The sequence below is a fragment of the Embiotoca jacksoni genome, unplaced genomic scaffold (assembly GCF_022577435.1).
Source record: "Embiotoca jacksoni isolate LCO1_2020_lvr unplaced genomic scaffold, fEmbJac1.0.p SCAF_8, whole genome shotgun sequence".
In the NCBI taxonomy this organism is placed as follows: domain Eukaryota; kingdom Metazoa; phylum Chordata; class Actinopteri; family Embiotocidae; genus Embiotoca; species Embiotoca jacksoni.
This window is the reverse complement of record NW_027185436.1, coordinates 15,161,729-15,184,322: the sequence shown is the minus strand read 5'-3', so window position 1 is coordinate 15,184,322 and position 22,594 is coordinate 15,161,729. Positions and strand designations below refer to the sequence as shown.

At 41.4% G+C, this 22,594-nt stretch overlaps 1 protein-coding gene across 1 annotated transcript in view; it reads right to left on the bottom strand.

Moving 5' to 3' along the window:
• LOC138191988 (uncharacterized) overlaps positions 1-16,240 on the bottom strand; it is a 220,678-nt gene extending 204,438 nt beyond the window's left edge. Inside the window, exon 1 of the mRNA XM_069139111.1 lies at positions 16,162-16,240. The gene's annotated coding sequence lies outside the window, so the exon portion shown is untranslated. The remainder of the gene's footprint in view (positions 1-16,161) is intronic.
• Between the last annotated feature and the right edge of the window lie 6,354 nt (positions 16,241-22,594).

The window sequence follows — 22,594 nt, the reverse complement described above, 5'->3', positions numbered from 1 at the left end:
AAGGAAGGAAAGCCCGTCAGAGCTTTGGAGTCACAGAAGGCTGAGGACAGAGGACAGATAAACGGAGCAGAACGGTAGAGAGGATGGGTGAAAGAAAAAATGGTTGCTTTAGAGACCCCTGTCCGATTTATTATTTAATATAGAATGAATTATTGGTATCAAATATAGCTATTATATTCTATTTAATATAGAATGAATTATTGGTATCAAATGCACTTGATTAATATTTAACGTAGTTGTGTTTTGAATGCATGATATACTCCATCATATTGTTGTGCGCCAATGTATTATAAGGCTGAATTAAATTTAAAAAAAAATCTTGCATTTTAATTTAGATTTTAAATGTTTAGTCAGTAATAATCATCCATATGTTAACTGGAGAACACTATCTATGCAGTGTTTATTACAAGAGCCCATGCAACTTGTGTTTGTCTTATAGTATGGAAGGTCAGACAGAAAGAGAGATACAGTACAGAGTATGTGAATGAATGTGCATGCGGCTGCATAGAAATCCAAACGAGGCCTGCTGCTCTACGCTCACTGCGTCAGAAAATTAGGAGCCTGTGGAACAACATGTCCCTTCCACATTTATCAGTGACACCACCATGCCTGGACCCGCACAATTGTGTTTTCATCTGCTCCCACGAACGACCATTCATCTTGCCTGTGGTGTAATGGAGAAGAAATGAAGGGAAGGAAACAGGATCAAGGGATCCTACGCTTTGGTGGACAGGTATGGTGGTGAGGAAAGGGTGGCCTGGCTGGATGCCTGACTTGGATGACAGAGTCATCTCAGGGTGGGGAGGCTTGTGTGTGGCTTGGCTTCTCAGAAGGATAAGGTGTAGTCACTCTGTGGTGACCCAGGAGCTTGTCACAGGGGATGTAATGAGGTCAGATTACAGGCTAGTCCACAGACTGGCTGCAAAAGGTTGGCCCGTAATCCCACAGTCATTAAAGGAATGCTTTGTTAAAAGCGGATGGAAGAGAGAAAAAAAAAGATGGAGAGAATGAAGAAGAGGGGGGAATATAAGAGGTGTGTGGGGGAACTCAATAACACTTGATTCGATATGAAAAGCCTCTTGTTGCCACCCAGGAGAAGCCCGGCTAGGAAGGATGTGAGGGAAGCCAGCCGAGAGACTCCTACAACCAGGAACAAGACATGCCTTGTTCCGGGTTTAAGGAGCAAACAGATTAAGATGAATTGATGCAAGCTTAGTGACTTTGGAGAATGGGGGAGAAAAAAACGCCCACAGATCAATAAGGCTTAGGAAGCAAGCAACCAAAGACAGAATCTCCACTCACATTCAGGAGGATAATACTCAATGAAGGAAACAGTCTCAGATCTCATATATATCCCTACTTTATGTGGTTTAAGATAAAAAAAAATAAAAAAAAGTTAAAAAAAATTTAAAAAAAAAAAAGAAGAGGTTTAGGTGTACAATAACGAAATTAACAAATCTTTGATTTTAAACAATGAAGTTCCTAGAAAAAAAAAAACAATTTTTGAATATTAATATTTTACAGCCTGCTGGAGATCAGAAAATTCTGTCTCAAAGTATGCACATCTTTACTAAATTTTAAACACGAAAAATGAAGCAAGGTTTACAAATTGATACAAGCCTTTCGGAAAATTATTTGCATATTTGTTTTTTGAGAATTTACACTTCTAGGGTTTGAAAATGTAAGTGACTGTACTAAGTGAGTGCGCTAGAACACTGGGGTGGGGGGTAAAATAAAGCATATGCAGATGACACCGAAAGTCCTACTGCTAGCAGACAAACATACATCCAGTGTCCCACAGTGCAGTGTGACAGATCAGTGCCTAAGCCGGCCTGGCGGGGCCTGCGCCCTGATGTTTGCAGAGATCAGAGAGAATCATCTGGGTTAACATGGTAATTATACGGCAAAGCCCTGCTATCTTAGGCTGGATCTGATACTGTTTTTCTCCTCTCTACTCGGAGATCTCAGGCCTCCAGTCAGGAGGAGCGACAGCCGTCTTCCACAGCTAATCCCTCAAGAGGTGTTCCACCACTGTCAATTTAATGAAAGTAAGCATGCTGTGAGTGCATGCATTTGATCACACGAAGCAAAATGGGCATCAGAACTTGGTCTTACTAGTGTGAAAATACAGACAGGTTTGAATGAGCGTCAAAATTCTCCCCGATCCTGAATTAACAGTCAATAGATTTATCAATAGTCTAGTAATTGTTGATAATTATTTGACTGAATTGGATGTCAAACCGAATTTTAAGTTGCACTGCATATACCGGTACAATAAAGTGAATGCCTTGCGTTAATATCTGTAATTAACCGTAAAGGAATGCATGCTGTTGTTCTTTCTGACCTGTTTGTCACACTGTTATGAGAATATCTGAACACATGCATGCGACACAGTGCTTGGTGACCTCGACGTCTGTCGGCTTATTTGCAGCGACCAGAATGGTGACTGTTACAATTTAAAAAAAAAAAAAAAATTACATGATAAACTGTGAGGAAAATATGAGGACAATGTTGCATTTTTTTTGTGGCAGTAGAAATAAAAACATTTTTAAAATACAGCTGACCTTTGACAGCAATGAAATGAGTATTTTGTTTGCCTCTTTTGAGGTGTTAAAACACAACCTACTCCTAATATTCCATCAATTCCAATATGGAAAACTAATATTTATGTTAGTTATAATTGAATGAATGAGCAAATATAACAATATTATCCCTGTAATAATCATAGTTTCAGCTTGGGAGGGGAAGACTGAGACTGTTATTTCCCTGTATGTTTGTTTGTGTTTTTCTGTATTTATTGTATTATGTTTTGTTTCTGTGACCGCAGGTGTGCCCTTTAACCCCAAAGTCATTAGCCTTCGCAGACTGGGTCTCTAAACTGCACTACGCTGGTGCAGAACACGTGCAGAGAAGGAGAGAGACAGAGAGAGAGCGGGAAGGGGAAGAAGGCTCCAGGGCCAATTACGGCCCCAAGAAAACAAAGGGCTATATTTCAATGATTCCTCCAGCTGTGCTGTTTATGAGCTGTGTGCTTAGTCTCTGTGACCTTCACCTCCACACTTGCCCTCTCTGAGGGAAAACAAGCTAAAATTGCCTGATGCTCAATCTTTCATTTCCCCTTGTTTTTCTAGCATTTCCACTTTTTTTCTCTGCGGTATGTTGCAGAAAATATATTGTTTATTTGATTCAGGGTTCTTTTAATATTTGTTATTTCAGTTTTTCATGGCGTGGCACTTTTAGTGGCACCTCGACATTGTGCCATGTATGAAACAGCCTTAGATGTAAAAGTAAAAAAATATATATATATGGGCTAATCTCAGGCTTAATGGCATGGTGTGTGTCATATGTAACCTTTACAACTTTGCTTGTCAGTCAGCGCGCACGCACACACACACACACACACACACACACACACACACACACACACACACACACACACACACACACACACACACACACACACACACCTCATAAGCAGGGTCTTGGTATCTGTCACTGTGGCCCTTTGACAGGACTAACCTTCCCAAGTGGCAGGATACACCATCTTCACTGCAGTCCTATTGACCAAAGCAATAAGCCATTCTATATGGTGTATTAAAGTAATTTTCCACATGCTACCTCAGCACGATCCATTGTTCATGCAGGCTCCTGCTGACCATGAAGAGAGGTGAAGGGGGGGTGATGTGTCTGTGCTTACAGACCAAATTGCAACACTTTACACGGTTTACATCATTTAAGGAATAAGTCCTTTGCCGGAATTTTGTATTTCTTTCTGACTTAAAAGGTGTAGTCATTATCATGGTCACACGTGAAGCAATTTTGGACTTTCAAAGGGAGACAGAGTTCCAAGCACCTCGACACTTGGAGGCATATGTCCTGACAATCCAGAGAGCACATTCCATTTAAACTATGTTCTCAATTCAGTCTACCATTTCATTCCCTTTAAATTTGCAAGCATAAAAGGATAAAGGAAGGGTTCTTTTGTTGGCAAGCGGTGGCTATGTAATATGTTGAGGCCATCTGCGTAGTCCGGTGGCAGCCCACCCCTGCTCTTCATGTCAGAGGTGGTGTTGGAATCGCTGTGTACCTCACCCTGGACTCTGCTGAAATCAGCTCCAGTCTGGGACCATGTGACAAATGATTCCAATCTAGGCTGAGCGCCCTTGACTTGACCCTGACCGCTGTAGACAATAAGGGCAAGCTCAGTCACTGGAAAAGATGTTCTGCGCTAATAAACCCGAGTGCGGACCAGGGGTAGCAGTGAGCGGCGACACGGCTGCAGGGAGGGAGGGGGGAGTTCAGGGAGAGAGGGAGGGGGAGAGAGTTCAGGTTCTGACCTCTCAGGTGCAGGTTGATAATGAGTCTCCCTGTTTGCTCTGTGAAAATGACCTCAGAGAGATGAAAGGAGCCAGAGCACAACAAAGAGCCCCATTCTCTGCTCCTCTGAAATGGGATCATTCTTGAGGATTGGCTTATGAATGCACTTTCTATTTCATTGCTTTTAAAAGGGCACTTAAGCCAAAATACAAACATGTAAAAGTAGTTGGGCTAGATGCCGTCACACAGCCACTGAAACTAAGCACACCTCCTCTCAGACCCCACACATGCAAACAAAACAGCCAAACACACAAATAAAAGCAGATGCTAACTTGCACGCACACACATGCGAGCGCAAACACACATCGACAATATCCCAAATCCTGCTTGTGCCTCCCCTTGTCTCCTTAATAAACCCTATAAAATGAGTGTGCTCTTGCCAAGCGTGGTGCCGTAAACATGCCACTCCAGAAAGGTTCTGGGCATCCCGCTAGTTATGCTAATGAAACCCCCACCCTCCTCTGTTTTTCACTCTCTCTTATCCTGCTGGCACAGCCTTCAGTCTTCCGCAGTACACCACTCCATTGTCATCCCCTGCCCCTGTTCTGCTGGCATCAGACTAGATGATACACAGCAAAACGAAGATCCAAGAACCCTTGTAAAAAAACATGGCAAGAGAATAATATGGTTATTATTTCTTTGAACTCAAAACCAGGCCATTGTTCTTCATTTTTGTGTCCCAATTTGTAGCAAAATATGGTACAAAATATGATTATCTTAACAATGTGCACGCATGGATGGCTAATTATAATGATATAAACAATGTTTCCAAGGTAAGCGATGGGAAAGAAACAAGAGAAGGTCATAATATACTGAGCAAAATAACCCTCACTTCTGCCTTATGAGCTTTGAGTCTGCAAAGTTGTTCAGAGCCAGAAAGTAGACTTCTTGTAGCGCTGATTCTGGTGCAGTAGAGTGTATCAGCAGGTTCTTTGTCATGGGGACTTTAAATTCGAAGTTCCACTAAGCACTAAGTTCCTGAGAGGCGGAAGTGCTGGGCACGACAGGAACCACTGAAGTCTGAACTCTGCTGAGTGTCAATCTGGAAGCAAGGATTATACCCTCCATCCTTTGGCTCCAGAATACAAAGCCCACTTGTTACTGCAGCCCAAAGTTTTGTTTGTGTGAATGTGAGCGTGAGTAGGTGTGTGAGAATGCACATTTGTCTATAAATGTACGTGCGTGACTGTGTGCCTCCGTGCACCTTCAAGGCCTCGTGTGCGTGTGGCTTTCTCAAAGTGGCTCGGTAAGCCAGGCCTCTGACATGTGGATTTGTGGCTTGACTGCAGAGGAGTTTATCACAGATAATTACGTAAGAATGTGCTGGAAAAGGAACAAACCACGGACAGTCTGGGCTGGCAGATGCTGAGCCTCGGCCTACACAGTGCCCGTGCTCCCTGCTCTCCAGACTCACACACTCCAGCCCCCACCGGGCCTCTCCAAGCTTGAAAGGGCAGCAGAGAAAACACTGAAACAGTGGAGCGCCCAAATGAGCTTCTCTTTTATTTCTCACCCCGCAGCCCCCTTACCTCACTTTCATCCACCATACTTTTCACACATTTAACACAGTACAGTTTACTGCATAAACAAGTGGAAATATTTTTTTTATATATTGTTAGAAACTTCAAATATTTTAACTGTAAATTCACAAGAACCAAATATGTCTATAAAAGGGAATTATCGGTCAATGTAAACAAATAATAGAAATACAAACAGAAGCAGTTTGAAAATCTGATTTTAGTTGTTTTTCCAATGTTAACATCTTTCGTGTTAACTTTTTGTATGTCTAGAAGAAAACAATGTAATAGTGCTGGAAGAGCAAACTGTGATGCCAGTGAAACATGAACAGTGGTGAGACAGATGGAGAACTAACTACATACGATTTTTGGGAATGGTGAGCATAACCTTATGTATGGTGGGGAACTGGTGGGGAATCTGACAGCAGAGCGTTCATACAGGTACCCATGTATCCACTTCAGAGAGTCAGGTCAGCTCAGTTGCCACAATAATAAAATTCCCTTCTCTGTCAACCATAAATGGTCACCTACAGCACAACTGGGATGGTAAGAGGTACAGTATAAGGTTGCGCATGATCGGTGCAGAGCTGGGTGAGGAGTATAAACTGTGAACGCAGCTTTGGATCCATATTGTGTGATAGAAATAAATGACGCAGTCCTTCAAGCAAAGCAGAATTCCCCAATTTTGTGCAGATACATCTTGCTAATTGTAGTGACACGTATGAGCTGCGATTCATTTAAAGGGGTGCTCAGGTGTCTCTGGGCTTTTTTTTAACCAGCCATGGAGGATGAAGCAGGACACTGTCTGAATCTTCAATCATTTACATAATGTGTAAATAAATCACCAATGTGTCTGGCAACTGGCACACTTAAAATGTACAACACGTGTAAAGTAAAATCCTCCCCTGCCTCCCACCCACCGATTGGCATCGGCAATCTCTATGGTGCACTGCAGACATCAGCGAAAGTCAGTTTGGTAGACATCGCCCAACCTTAGTGCACTACTACCACACCAAAAAAAAAAAAAAAAAAAAAAGCACAAGGTTGGCTTCTGTCATGTACTCGTACATGAAGACGATCACCACCACTAAACTCATTCCCAGGGATGTGCACACTACAGCAGCAGGAACAGGAAACAGTTGTGGGCTGAATGGTTTATTCTGTATTATGAAGGGAACTGAGAGTGAAGGGACCATTGAGACGCCTTTTCCCAAGTTCCCTCTCTTCTGCTCCACCATTAGATGGGAATGATTTCTGATCACTACCTAGCAGCCCCTGAATGAAATGAGTGACCCCAAGGTGAACATGGTACTATATAGGCCCATTGCAGGCTCATTCAGCCATTCATCCACTATAGACATCATTACTTCCATATTTTACAGGTGTCAAAAGTGATATTGCTATAATCTTTGTGTGTGTGTGTGTGTGTGTGTGTGTGTGTGTGTGTGTGTGTGTGTGTGTGTGTGTGTGTGTGTGTGTGTGTGAGAGAGAGAGAAGCTGCAAGAGTGTGAGGAAGAGAGAAAAGAGGAAGATGACCTGTAAAACGAGATATATTTATTCCAAAAACTGAACTCCGTTATCTTTTTAGTTCATATATTGTACTGAGTTTTATAAGACTACATTGGTATATATGGATGGTTGCAAAGGCTCCCCTCTGTTATTGCTGTTTATGTTTCTAAATACACTCCAGTAAAGACACTTTTTGGAGTTAGTATTTATTACACGTAGTCACTTTATCCTGGACCCCATTACACAGAGTCCCAAATTTCTCCCCCAAAAAAATCAAATCTGTACCCTGGAACAGCCACTGAAAAACGAGGCAACATCATGCTCTTTAAGTTTCTGCAAAGCACAAAATGGTCACTTTTTGCACGTTATGGAGGCTGCTTTCAGTATGAGTGTTTGCTAATGTGCAGAGGGAGGGGGCATGTCTCTATTGCAGATGGTGGGGGGTGGGGGGTGGGGGGGGGCATATCTATGTGCTGGTGTACTGAATTGGAAATAGAAGTTTAGAAGGGCGCTGGCAAAAAGCTCTCCTCTGCCCTCTCAAGATAATGAAAACAGTGAAGCGGGAACTAAAATCTGACCACTGCAAAACTGAAACCGCACCAAGGTAGGAAGATGAATAACCTTGTGCACCGGCCCACTGAATTCTGGGTATCAATGCCTTTTCAATTCACTTACTTTTTGTAATCATCAAGGTCAAAAGGCAATTTCTGCAACCGCAGAAATAAATAAAACAGGTTGGCAGCGAATTAAATAGAAAGGGGAACAAAGTCATGCCTCGAGCTAGTAGCAGAAAAAACAAGGGTAGAAAATCTCACATGAAAGCTAATTTTAGATAACATCAAGCTTTGCCATTTGACTAATTGGAATACACTTCAGTCTTCATACAGAAATGCCATTAGCACTTAAAACATTTTGTGTGAAAGATTTTTGTTATGCAAAGCATTATTTCCCCATCCATGACAGCATCCAAAAGCTGTTGATAATGAATATTGTAGGTTAATCCAATTGTTATTATTACTTAACTTTAAAAGAACATTGATTGTAACAGTTTTATTTTCTTCTGCAGTGATTTCACATTGTCTAATTGAAGCCCAAATGCTATCCTTTAATCCATTATAAATTGTTTACAATATTTGTGTTTCATTTTCTTTTTTTAGCAAGGTATGATAAGCAGAGCAACATACAAACGTAATGGCAACAGTGGCTGACTATGCTGCACTTGACAGTATGTATACAATCAGTTAATCCGTGGTTATCTGCTCTGGTATTCATGTTCCTGTGAATGTCTGTTAAAGGACAGGTTCAGGTTTTTTGGTTTTTTTTATTCAGACAGAATTGCATGTTCATTAAGAATTGTGCCTAAGCAATGATAAAGAGGAGTTATTTCTAAGAAAATAACCAGTGCTCTCACTATAAACACAGAAGGTAACAAGTTAAGTGTTTACATATAGACCTGTCAAGAAGTAGCCTGTTTAGAGATCATGTTACAAACAATATGTAACATGACAAATGGCTTATAAGTATGTAAGCCATTTGGACTTGCAAATGGAAATACAAAAGCCAATGTATATTTTTCAAATTCTCTTTTAGCATAGCTCAACTTGCTAACATGAACTTCTGATACAGATTTTCTTGGATGATTTTTAGGTCAATTTCTGTGGTAAAAGTCAGAAAACTGAAAACAATTTCTACTGTTCGGACTCTCTTCCTCTGTGGAGGCAAACAATGTTGACTTGATCCTCCAGAAAGATGATTAATAAAATCTACCTTTGTTCTCTCTTTCCAGTTATGTAATTGCATTCATACAGTACCCTTTACTTTTTAGTAGCTGAAATAAAAATCTTTGCCAAATTTATTTGTTAAAAAAAAGAAGAAGAAATGTAATGGCAGATAACTGAACTTTATTAACTTGTGATTGTGTGATATTGGGTAGTGTCAGCCACAGCTCAAGGTTATTGGGTGAAATGGGTTAAGAATTTATATGGCTCAGCATAGTACATTAAATCTATAATATCAAATAGTGAATACTGCCATTACAACATGATGCTCGAAAGAATTCCATTCCAGTCCTAACCTTCAGCACCGGGCTTTACAAAGTTACAACGGGCCTTGATGAAAAAGTAAACAAGTTGTTGGACTCGTTCAGTCTGTTGCTCAAGGTTACACTACACCCCAACGTCCAGCCTCCTACCACACAGCCAGAGGTCTCATTTGTCTGGCTCCTTCGTCAGGGACAGATTCCTCTTCAGGAGATGGAGGCTTTTATAGAGTGCTGGCACCAGACAATGTGGCCTGCGCCTGTTTCTAGTGACCCTGATTCCGCTCTCTTGGCACATGATAAGATTTTGAATCCACTCTGACAAACCATACAGTATATTTACTTTTTGTTTGACTTTTTGCAAGCGCAGTTACTCAAAAAAATAATGATAATAAAAAAAAAGGGTGAAAACAGTTTATCACTGTTTAGAAGCCTCCTTCTGAGAGCAAAGCAAGCACGCACGAGAAAGAGTAATGATTTGTTTTAGGTCAATATTTTACACAATGATGCATTTTGGGAGGCACACCTCTAGAAGGCATGTGTGAAACAATGGGTGTCATAACTGCCCTGTGCAGCTTATTAATCTTTCCTCACCCTGTAATCAATCTGTTTCTCCCCTTTGCAAACACCGGTTACATTCCTGCGTTAAACGAGAGACCATCTTTCACCGTGGCACAAAAGGGTGGCTCCAGGATGGTGATGTCTCTCTCACATGAGGCAGCCAGGAGTAACAGCACAAAACGACTTCCTCAGGATGTTTTTACATCACTGACAGCAAGATGGAGCAGGGAAAATGTTACTAAGAGCTGCTGCGTTGTCAAGCTTGTGCAACAAGAATTAGGGACGTCAAGTTTTTTTGTTCCATGGCTGATCCAATAAGTAAGAATCAGCCAGGATGAGATAAGGTATATATTTTTTTCCAAGATTTTGGCTTTGTTTTTTCCTCCTAAAAGCTAAAAGAAAAATACAGAGATTACATATTAACCCAAATAATAGCTTTCAATGAAAAAAGCCAGACAGATTTCCAAAGCCGTGACACAATGGTATGTTTTGTTATTATCAAACCTAGTCAGGATGTTATTAAGCATAGCCAATGAAACATATGTTGTCATGCTTACAACTGGGAACCATTTGAGAGGTATGTTCTGAAGTCATACGGTAGTGTTCAGCTAAAATTATTCTATAGATGACAGGAAGGGGAAGTTGCCACTATTCTTGTTATTCCCTATTGTACAGTCATACTGCAGCAATTATTCAAAATCTTTGATTATCCTCAGAGAAGCGATGCAATCATGGCTGAAAATCAATTTCAGGGACATCAGGAAAAATCAAAAAGCTAGCACAGTGCCAACAGGGCCAAGGGCTTGTGCGAGAGAAGAGAAGGGATTTTTTTTCTCATCATCGTTTCGGTTTTCCCTTTGCTGAGGGTAATCAGCCAGCAACACCAGAGAGCTCGCTGTTAGTCAGAGCCAGATCCTGATCCTGTTCTGAGCTGCTAGTGATGTAGAGCCAGGTAGCATCCAATTAGTGCTCAGTGTAACTTAATGCAAAGTGCTGGCACTCAGCTCACCGAATCCAACTAGTTGTCATAGAATTTCCACGCTTCTTCTGTCAAATTCATGAACATTTGCTGATTTGCTCTGCCTTCTCAAGGCACCATGAAGTTAAAATGAGACATTTCCATCAATGCCGCGCCGTGTATGGCCATTTTCTGCTAAAACAGATTGGCCTGATTACTGATGAGACAGCAGGCACGTCGGCGACGGATGCTTGATGCTTATTGACAACTGTGTTGCTTTAGAACCACATTTACTCCTTTTACATATAGAGCAATTTGTAATGGCACTGGTTCCAAAGCTCTGTAATGGATGTAAATCCAATGAAAAATGTCATGATAAACTAAGAGCATGTACCATTTTTAGTAAACAAAGCCGGAAGATTCTACACTTTCTTCATATCCAATCAAGGCGTGCCTCGTTGTACTCAATCAGTCTGGACTTGTCCAGATGTTGGACGTCTCTCGTACAGCTGAGAGCATATTAACTCAGATAATGACATATTTAGAGATATGGCACAAGGCAACCCCTGCCCATGCTTTCTTCATTACAGCAGACTGATCTAGCAGATGAAACATTCAATGATACAAATTGGACATCCCAAAACAAGGGTCTCATGTCATGTATCCATCTTTGTCACCTTTTTTTTTCTAGACTTTTTCTATCCTCTCCCAGATTGTAGACAGCTGTGATGAGCGTCTCCACAGACTGCGGTCTCTAGTAGCAATCATACAATTGACTTTTGGAAGTAGCATTGAACGCCTGTGGAGAGGGTTGCTTCCTCCCTCCGTTTTCCTCCCCGTCAGTGCTCCATGGGCCACCCGCCCGCCCGCCCGCTCTTTCGTAACAGCATTAACAGAGACGACGCAGCAAAACAGTGGAACATCCACTCCATCATGTTTCCTCATCAGTGATGTCTTCTCTCCGACCTCTGCCTCAGTTTCAGTGACTCACATTAATATGGAAGATGAATATGAGCCATCTTCTGAGGTTGCGCCAAATTCAACAAAAGACAGCCTTTTCAACCATGAAATCGTCTTTGCAGAAGGAGTATGGACAAATTTGGATTGTTGGAGGCACTTTCATCTCTGGGAAATTTCTTGACCTTTATTTTATATTTCTCAGCCATAAAGATCAGGCAAAATGATATCATAACAACTGGTTTAAAAGCAAAATGGTGGTCTATTATCCTCAATAATTCCTCTCTATACATCTATCATCATTCTACCTCTATTCAGGATACTTGGCACTCATCGGAGGACACCCCCACAGTTGTGCAACCTATAGCTTGTTTCTTTTTTGTGCCTGTTCTTGGTTATACTTCCTGTGACTTACTTGGCTCAGCACCCTTACACACACACACACACACACACACACACACACACACACACACACACACACACACACACACACACACACACACACACACACACACACACACACACACAGAAACTGCAGTTTGACCTCTGAGGTTCAGTGAGAGCATTAAATACCAATTAGGCTGAGGACAGGCCGAGCTGACTATGAGGTTGTAGCAAGGCCTTGAGGAGGCCTGTGGGAAGCAACATATTGGTCCCAAGGCATAATTTTGTGTGTGTGTGTGCGTGTGTGTGTGTGTGTGTGTGTGTGTGTGTGTGTGTGTGTGTGTTTGTGCACAATAAGGACATCAATAGATAAACACATGCACATAAACATCTGGGAATGTGATTTACTCTAATGTTCATGTTTTCTCTTGTTCTTATCTCTGCTTTTTGGTTCAAGTTTTATTTATTTTTTTATTTCATCATTTTACAGGATGTTTCTCCATGAAATTACATTGTCAAATAATATCACATTCTGCAAATATTTACACAGTGTATCTTAAGAAATAGCCTATGCTTTAAGAATACATGGCTTAAATGGGAGTGGTACTGTAAAAGAAGTCAAGAGTTAGAATATGTGTCTCGGATTAAAGAAGCCTTTTTCTCTTTTACCACTATAAATTCAGACTTTTTGAATGTTAATTTCCTTCTGTCTTTCTGTGGTCAACATTTAAATTAAGACTAATTTGGAAACAAATCTAGAATATAAATAAAATGCACAGTACATATATCTTAATTTGAAGACTGTGGGAAAAAAAAAAAAAAAAAGATTTCCTCTGTAATGTTAGGTATATGCATTGTTCTCTATTGTGTCCACTGCTACATTATATCAAATATGTCTACGGAGCTTCCCGTGTTCTCTTTCTTTCTCCATGGCAACTTTCACATGGGTATATGCTGTGATAAATCAGTTTTATGTCCAAAATGAAACAGCAATACAGGAGAGAGAATATTAGTAAACGCTGTGAAGGCAACCCTCTGAGAAATATCCGTTCTCTGCAGTGAATCTTGAGACTGTGTGCGATGATCTGCTGTGGTTATCTGGTGGTTTCAGAGTCATGCCCTTTACTGTCCCTCTGTTATTTACTCACCAGACACACACAGCTTGATAAATGTTTCGTCTGACCTTCTAAATTTGTTTTCCTTCCTCTTAACTGTGATTTTATTTCCCTTGGACAGGCCAGACAGTGTGTGTGTGTGTGTGTGTGTGTGTGTGTGTGTGTGTGTGTGTGTGTGCACGCTAATTTTTCTGTTTGAAAAAAAATCTTCCATAAACAGAGAGCTAAAAACGATCCGTCCTTATTGCAAATTACTTCCATCTGTTTTTCATTTGAATAAAAAAAAACCAACACATTAAATAAGTAAAGGAATTTAAACAACTAACAGCAGTGCTGTAAGAAACACTGACCATCCGTCTAGTGTGTGTCTGCTTCCGTCTAGAAAGGGTTAAAGTCGCCACAGGCCAGAGGAGAGTCAACACCGGCCACAGCTTGGCTGGCCTACCCTGCCAGATCGATATCTGCAAATAATAAATTAGCTCCCCAGAGGCGTCGCACTAAACCTTCAGCAACACTGCCCTGGAAAAGTCCACAATTGGTGTGTGCGAGACTCAATAAGCCAGGTGAATGACTGTGCAGGGGCACATCTTTAGCACTCCATAATAGAAAATTAATGGTGCTCAAATCAGTGCTGAGGGCACCCTGAGGGTTACCTAATAGGCCTAGTTAGAACTGTCATCCCTCCCAGAGTCGCCTAAAATATCACATGCAAACACAGGGAGCTGAGAAGAGAAGAAAGAATGGGCGTGCATTTGTGCTTTGTGTATGGTTCGATCAGCTGGGGGTGAGGATGAGGTGGGGGTGAGGGGATCAGAAATAAGGATAGGTAACAGGGATTCAGCTTTAGTGATGAATACTTTAGTAAGAATTTTAAAGAAGGTTTTATTTTGTATATGGAAGAGTGAACAGAAACTATGCAACAACAAACATACATCAAAATGTCAGTAAAAAAAAAAAATCAAATCACAATCTGATTTATTTTAAATACACGTTTGTTTGTTTTTACTCCTGATTGAACTGAAAGCATTATTCTTCCTGTGTCTCAGTTTATGTATTTTCACTTGCTACTTTGAGTGCATCAGTGCGTTCACACTGGGAAGTATGGAAAAATGCAGCGCACCGTGAGTACCCGGAAAAGTTGAGTATGACAGTAACCTCAACGGTCGCCATCTTGGCTATGTAACAGAGGGGGAGGGACCACCAATGTATTTTCAAACTGCTGTAAATGGCGGCTGATGAAGCTGCAGCCGTTACAACCAACAGCGTACAATACAAATGGTACCGGTCCACACAAAAGTGGGGGCACGAAAACAGAGTATATAGTATATATATAGTAAACAGAGCGAACAAAGCCAGCAGATATTTTCAGTATTTTTCAAATGTGGTCGCCATTTCTGGTAAGTGTGTAAGGTCCATGTTTGATTTAAAATAACACTACCCTGTCAAAATTCCCACACTAAACAAGCAACATGCAGTGCACTACATGGAAGTGTACTAATGGAGAAGTATCCGAAATGAGACACACCGATTCTCTCTTAACGCTGCGTATCGGTCTGCTAGCTTGTTCTGAGCACGTGTTTCAATGGCAGAAAAACATTCGGGCCTGCCAAGAAAATGTCCTCTTCAAGCAATATCTTATTCATAAGAACAATATATATTTCACTTCCCTTCATCAAAGGACAAGACTCAGCAAACACACAACTTATCTCTCAAGAAAAACTACAAAAACTACTACTGATATAAATATTGTGATTCAATGCTAAATTTTATGTTTAGAATATATTTGCTTTTTTTTTTTTTACTGGTGATTAAAAATCTGACATTTTAAGGACTCAACTACACATAATCTAACCAATTTTTTGAATTATTAGATCATTGCAGTTTTAATAACAAGTTATAGGGCACATTGAGTAAATCGGTTTTTTTTAACCAGGAAGAAAGAAATTGATTCGTCACAGAAAGTAATGACAGAAAATTATGGAGCAAAATATCATGCCCTGATTGTCATAGCTTTTTTATCTGCCTTTAAAATGAACCCTAACAAAAAAATGATGTTAATAAATAACAGTGAATTAAATTATTTTTAGTGACTCAGTCACATTTGAGAACAGAGCTAGATGAAAGTGACTTCATTTGAAGTTTGTGGACTGAAAAAAAGTTAATGTTGGAAATACTAAGTAGATGATCAAATCTGAACATTTTTCATGTCTGCAGTGTTCATGCATAAAGTTGTCCAATTTACATGGCTGTTAGAAAGCAGATCTATAAGCCCAACAGGCTAGTAATGAGCCTTAAAGGCACAGCTGATCACTTACTCCAGTTTGGTTTTTTTCCCTTCTTCCCAGAAACAACTATTGGATTCAATAAACACACTTTAATATTGATCCCGAGCCACACAGCGGCAAATGCACCAATGTTTCCTAAACCCTATAAGATTTTTACAATTTTACATGTCGAGCAGAAATGACAAGCATGTGCATGCCCACGCATGCAAACAGACACACACAAACACACACACACACACACATACATAAATTTTAACATTTAAACACCCAGCGGTTTCTTGTCAATGTCCTCCACACACATGCACAATCATTCAATCTTTCCCCTGACTCTTATTTGCCTATGCAGGGATATGAGGTGGGGCGGGATGAGTGGGGAGGGGTTTGCCTCCTCATCTCTCCTCCTATCCCCCCTCAAGTCTGGACTTCAGCAAACTGTCTGCTACATTGACACTGTACTCACCCACATGCCGCTACAGTGCCGTTGTCCAGTGCAAACAGAGTGTGCCGCTCTCCGCAGGCCACTTGAGATATTTTCAGAGATGATGGAAGATTCAGGAACAAACGCGGTGCCAGCTGGAAAAAATAAAGTTCCCACTGAGGTGAAGAAACACACAGTATCTCAGAGTTGCTCTGTAGTGAAGTTGGTATACTCCATCAGCCTGGCAAACATCCCAAAGACAGGCACAGCTACAGTAGATCCTCTCAGTGTAGATGAAGACAGAACAACGTGAACAACAGAGGGAACAAGAAAGAAACAGCATACTCCTTTATGGTGCTGAGCTGTGTAGATCTGATGTTTTTAAGTCCCTGTGTGTATGTCTGTCTGTGTGTGTGTGTGTGTGTGTGTGTGTGTGTGTGTGTGTGTGTGTGTGTGTGTGTGTGTGTGTGTGTGTGTGTGTGTGTGTTCATGCCAGTGCCACAAAGAAAAAAATGAAACAGCCTATGAGAAGAAAAGAAAGCCTGGTTCCTCATCATGCGCTTGTTAGCTTGTCCAATCTATGGCAATCAGCACAGTCCCAGGGGTTGAAAGACACGAGATGCTGGGGAAAGGGAAGCTGAGGCTGAGGAAAAGATCAATACTGCACTGTGAAACAAGAAGTGTGGGCTATTTACTCTCCATTGATCTGATGATGCTGGAGAAACACCTCACTCGGCTATTAAATTGAGGGTATAAGTCTGGTGTGGAGGGCTTTTTTTTTTCCCTTCCTCTCTCTGTCTTTCTCTCTTTCTTCACCCTGGGGTCAAGAAAAAACTAAAAACATCCACAAATGAACAAAAATGGATTGCTTGGGCCAGGGAAAGTAATTAATCTGCATTAAAATGCCAAGGGAACAGACACTAACCCCCCCCCCCCCCCCATCTTAAGTGAAGTTTTGCTCAGGGCGACAACAGACCCATGGTAGCATAGGATGGACTACTAGAGGACACACTGATAAATACAAATCGAGTGCTAGCAGGGGGCCCGGGCAGAGGTTCACAGGAGCTACTTTGAGCCTAGGCTTGCCACCTCCATAAAAAAGTAAAGAATAAAAAAAATAGCAAAAACTTATGCTGGCCTTTGAAAACAGTGCAATGCCAGCAATTAGCACGCTCAAGAGAAAAGTATACAAGTTCAAGAACAAACTTTAATTGATTTGATTTTACTCCTCTTATTCAAAGCACAGTTTGTGATGATTTAAGTGTAGTTTAGTATGGTATTATGTCAATTGTGAAAAAAATTAATAATAAACCATTTGATCAGCGTATTAAAATACGGACATGAGTTTCTGGGTTTTTTTTCTCTAGGGAAATTTCCAGTGAAAAGCAGACACTGCAGTTTATCAGTGAAAGATGCTACACTGACAGCTCGTAGAAAATAAATAAACAGTGTGTTGAGAGACCAAATCCCTGCCTTACTTTAACTTTCATTATTTACAGAAAGTAAAAATGCTTTATTTCTTGATAAATTACTATTAGTTGTTAAAGTAAACGATTTTAACCCCGATTATCAAATCGGGTTTTATATTGTCATACTGCGTTATACGAAAGAGTTTTCAACAGATAACTGATCAATTTGCCCCCCCAAAAAAACTTGGAGGGCAAAAACCTTGAACAGCCTGTACAAGACAGAGAATAAAACTAAAGCCATAAAATTCATCTCTGGGTTCCCAACATGTGTCCAGTGGCAGAGCTGCGAACAGCCACACGCTTGGTGTGAAACTCTCCTTCCCGCCATGTCTTTCTTTGCCTTTCTTCTACTCCTCTGAGGAGAAGCCTTATTGACTGTGTGGCTGTATTACAACAAGCAGTCTCTAATGACTCCCTGAAGACCTCTCTATCCCTGCTGCCCGCCCTCCGTCGCTCTCCCTCTCTCTCTCTCTGCGTCTCCCTCTGTGCGTCTCTCCTTCTCTGCCTGCTCTTCAGGCTCCAGTTCAGCAGCTAATTAACCCTCTCTAATAGCGTAGATTACATTAGCTTTGAGCGGCTCGCACCCTCCACCGGACTCACAGTGCCACACAATGAACCCAGCCTTGCTTTACAAATCTCCCCCTTCACAAGAGCACAATTATGAATTCAAACAACTTCTTATCCACACTCACTCATCCAGGGACAGAAGCCCTCCTCTGCAACCGCCCCACTCCTCCCCTGCCACCCATCTCCCAGACCTTCACACTGCGAGTAATGAGAGAACTGAAGAGAGGAGACCACACAACAAGATGGCAATGGGGGTGGGGGGGGGGAGGGGTATGGGGTGGGGGGTATCGAAGGGGGAGGAAGGGACCCCTATTGGGTAAATCAGAGAGGTCACTATAGGTGTTTCATTGAGTGAGCCTGCAGACGCCCAGTGATAACCCTCCATTTTAACGTTCCTATTCAAGGCAAAATGGAATCTTAATTACCGTGGACAGCTAGAGCAAGAAGGGGGAATACCAGGACCAAATGGAGGTTTGCGCTTTAAGTGGGCAAAGAGAGGGAATTAGATGCAAGAATGGATGACTTAAGCCTGTGGAAGTTTTTTTTTTTTTTTTTTTTTATGGTGGCAAAATGGCCAGGAACTCAAAAAGCTTAATGAAGTCTTCAGAAATAGTTTTTATAAAGTTGCAGATCTTGTAGCTTGCTCTAAGAATGGAAGATGGTACCAGGGCCATCTTTGATACAAAAGAACTGCACTGTATAACAGTCCTGCATCCATTAAACTGCAGGAGTCCAACCACACTCGGAGTGTTAAACCCAATGGAGTACCTGGGGCAAGATAAAGAACACTGACTCAATGAGAAGACTTTTTTTTTTTTTTTTTTAATTGGAAGATTTTTTTTTCTCTCTTCCAGCACTTAGTGGTGTTTTATGAATGATAATGGCATGAAATATGGGCTTGGTAAAAAAAAAAAAATAATAATAATAAAAGCAAAAAATAAAGTATGGAAGAAATGGATGTAATCTGCTCTGTCCAAATGTAAATTGGTACATTTGTAGTGAAAGGACATTCTCATGTTTCTTTGTCCAAACAAGTAATTTTCCCTCCGTCCCTCCTCTGTAAGGCTCGCCTTAGCAGCATTTTCTACAGCATAGAGCACTCTCCTTTCTATTTCAATAGGACAGCTCATTTGCTAGACTCTGAGCCCAAACTGCTGACTGGGTTTTTTTTTTTTAAGGCTGTGTACTTTGTGTGTGTGTGTGTGTGTGTGTGTGTGTGTGTGTGTGTGTGTGTGTGTGTGTGTGTGTGTGTGTGTGTGTGTGTGTGTGTGTGTGTGTGTGTGCACAAGCTAGTGCTAAAGGAGAGAGAAAAGGGAGCGCTTCATGAAAGAAGGGTTGGAAAATGGATGGAAAGAGTGGGAGAGAGAACACATTGTATCATTAAGGTACTCAGAGATCATTAGATATATAAGGGTTCTGCTATGCAAGGTCAGGGCTGCTGTGTTTTTCTAGGTCGGCAGAGTAGCAGTAAAACCAGTCTAATCAGCCGCTCTTCTTCCCTGTCCTCTCCTCCGGTGTCACTCCCTTCCTCTTCCATCTAGAAGTAGTGTGGATTACAGCCCAGTTTAGCCAAGCTCCTGTATGTATTTACTAACATTATCAAGGCTCATGAGCCAAGGACACGGTAAACCACACAAAAGGCACAGAAAGGCTTTGAGCTAGATATTGGCCTCATTATGGGGTAAAGTTATTGGCTCCCTGCCTCGCTCCCAGAATGCACAAGGCTACTTTAACAGGTGCAGCGCACGGCCTGACTATCTAGTATTTTTCATTAAGGCTGTCATTTAAAACGAGCGACTGGCTGTCTGCACCCAGTAATCTGTGTGTGCATGTCCTGAACACCAACATGTGTAAGTGAACACATTTTTTTTTCAGCAATGGGGACAAGGACATTGACTTTATTGAAAGATAAATCTGTTTTATGTAAAAGTAACTGACCCACTCTTTTCATGCGCCCAGAGACTGCTCTCTGATTGGTTGCTTTATATTTTTTCACAACGCACAGGACACTCCCACTTTTGTTAGAAGAGTATCAGAATTGTTTTTACCAGAGAGCGAGACAGCAACTGCGCGTCCTAACTCTCCTCTCAGCAATGTGTTAGTGGAATCAAAGAATTCCATTTTGTCTTTAGAGAATTAATATTGCCAATAATACACCACATAGCGAACCGAAATTCAGTAATTGGTGGCACTTTTTGGCTTTACCAGTATTAAAATGCCCCAAGCGGTGATGCTTTACTACTCCTTGCAGGCAATATATAGTTATAACATCTGTCAAATACTTTTTTAGTTACATTCACAAATTTTACAGTATTACTGAATATTTTCGAGATGTGTTTTCTGACCACATCATAAAATAATATTACAATTAAATAATCATGATTATATAATAAATCATGCCCATTAATTGTTCCCGAAAAACCGCACTGTATGACAGAGTAAATTCAATAATGTGACAGTGGCATATACTATACAGATTTAGTTACTAGCAGGTAAAAAGAGCAGAACATTTAGCTGCATAAAAAGGATTTGGTAGAGACCAAAATTAGAGTGAATATTTTTCTCATGTTCAGTAGGTAACAAAAAAACGATGCTCTCTAACTGTTCGGCATATAATGACAGACAAGAAAACTGTTAACAAACAAGTTAGTAACTTGAAAGGTGCCGATATGCCAACGCTGCCCAAGTGGCGAAAGAAAGAAAGAAGAAGAAACAAATAGAAACTTGCCTCCTCATGTGACTGAGGTCCTTACAAGTCCACTGAAGGACACACTACTGGCTCCAGTGGCAGGGAAGCGATGCTGTTGGTAATGTGACTTGTTCATCAAGATAATGATGGATAGCTTTAAAACAGACCCTAGGCTTCATAGAGATGAATGTCCTGCTTGGCTTCTTAGTCAGCACTTTGGCCTTTCCCCCGTACACTGCGCGCTTTATCACACAAACACTCTCACCCAGGCTAAGATGGAGATTAGCAAAGCCTGTCTGGAAAATGGAGCTGACTAAAGCCTATCAATCAAACTTTCTCCATGCAGGCCAATCAGGTGAGGAAAACACACTTCCAAAAGGCATCAACATATACAATAACTGACAGTATCAGAATGGAGGAGTGACTGTTGTCCAGTTGTGCGTTTGTAGAGGATAAGATCAGAAGCTCAAGAACAAAAGAGAAGAGGAGACGTGTGGGAGGGAAAGTGTGTGTAAAAGGATGCCTCACTTGCTCTTGACCATCTCATTAGGCTAATGTTTTTTTATAAGGCACTTCAAATGCCAAAGCATGGTGGATATAGTGTAAACTTAAATTCCATTACCTGGCAGGCATTAATTGCTCACTGAGCCCAGAGATCTTTCCCCTGGGGCCTCTATGTTTCCTCTCTGTCATCTGGCTAACTATTCTGTCTAGACTAACTTAGAGCACCATAATCCACCATGGGGATCAATAAACTGCACATAATTCAGCTCCAATAATGAGCTTTCACTTCAGCACAAGCGCCAGCCCACTTCCCAAGGAACCGGCAGGGGCGTAAAATGATAATGTAATTATTAAAAGGACAGACAAAATGAGTAAGCACTTTCACACAGAGAGGGAGGGCGAGCCCGGCCTCAATTAGACACACTTAAAGCTATCATTGTTATTTGAGACAAAGCTAATCAAGGAGGAGATACAGCGGCATCCATTTCAGCAGGTAATGGAATGACGCTCGCTGACTCTCATTTCCCCAGGCTCACGATGTTATAAAGGCCGCCCTGTAGTCACGCGTGAGTGGGCACTCTTTAATGGAGCGCAATGGATGTGGTTCCCAATCCGAGATACAGAGGAGGGGACTTGGGATGGATAAGATTCACATTCTAATAGCGACACACAAAACCGCATGTGTGAGGGATCATTTTACACCTGTAGTTTCCATTAGTAGCTCAGGAATAGAGAAGTTACATTTTGTGCGTGTAGCAGCGATTAAGACCATTTCTATACAGCGGGAAAGATTTAAATCTCTACACTGCCGTAGCATATTATTTACGCGCAGCCCTCGCCATGGCATGTGCAGATCAAACTAACAGCCGTCTTTAGAGACCAGCATGAGAGGTTTGGTGTGTGACAAAGTAAGGTTTAACCTGGGGCCTTATCTGTTAACTACTGTTTCTCCAATTATATGCATCCTTGAACTCCAGTGAAATCAAGAGAAGCTAGTTTGTTTTTTTACACCCAACTGCTCCTAATTCATCTTCAGGCTACAGGAGGTCCAGGGTGGATAAATCAGGCTTTTACGGAAGAGTTGCTCCTACTGTTTATCTGCTGGTGACATTTGCTGCATGGCCCCAACTGCACCATAATTACCCCACTTATTCACTAAACAGGAATCATGCCTGGCAGGAACCCCCTGCCACAAAGGTTGCAGGACTTAGGGCTATATTCAGCCTCCAGAGTTCAATGGCCGTGG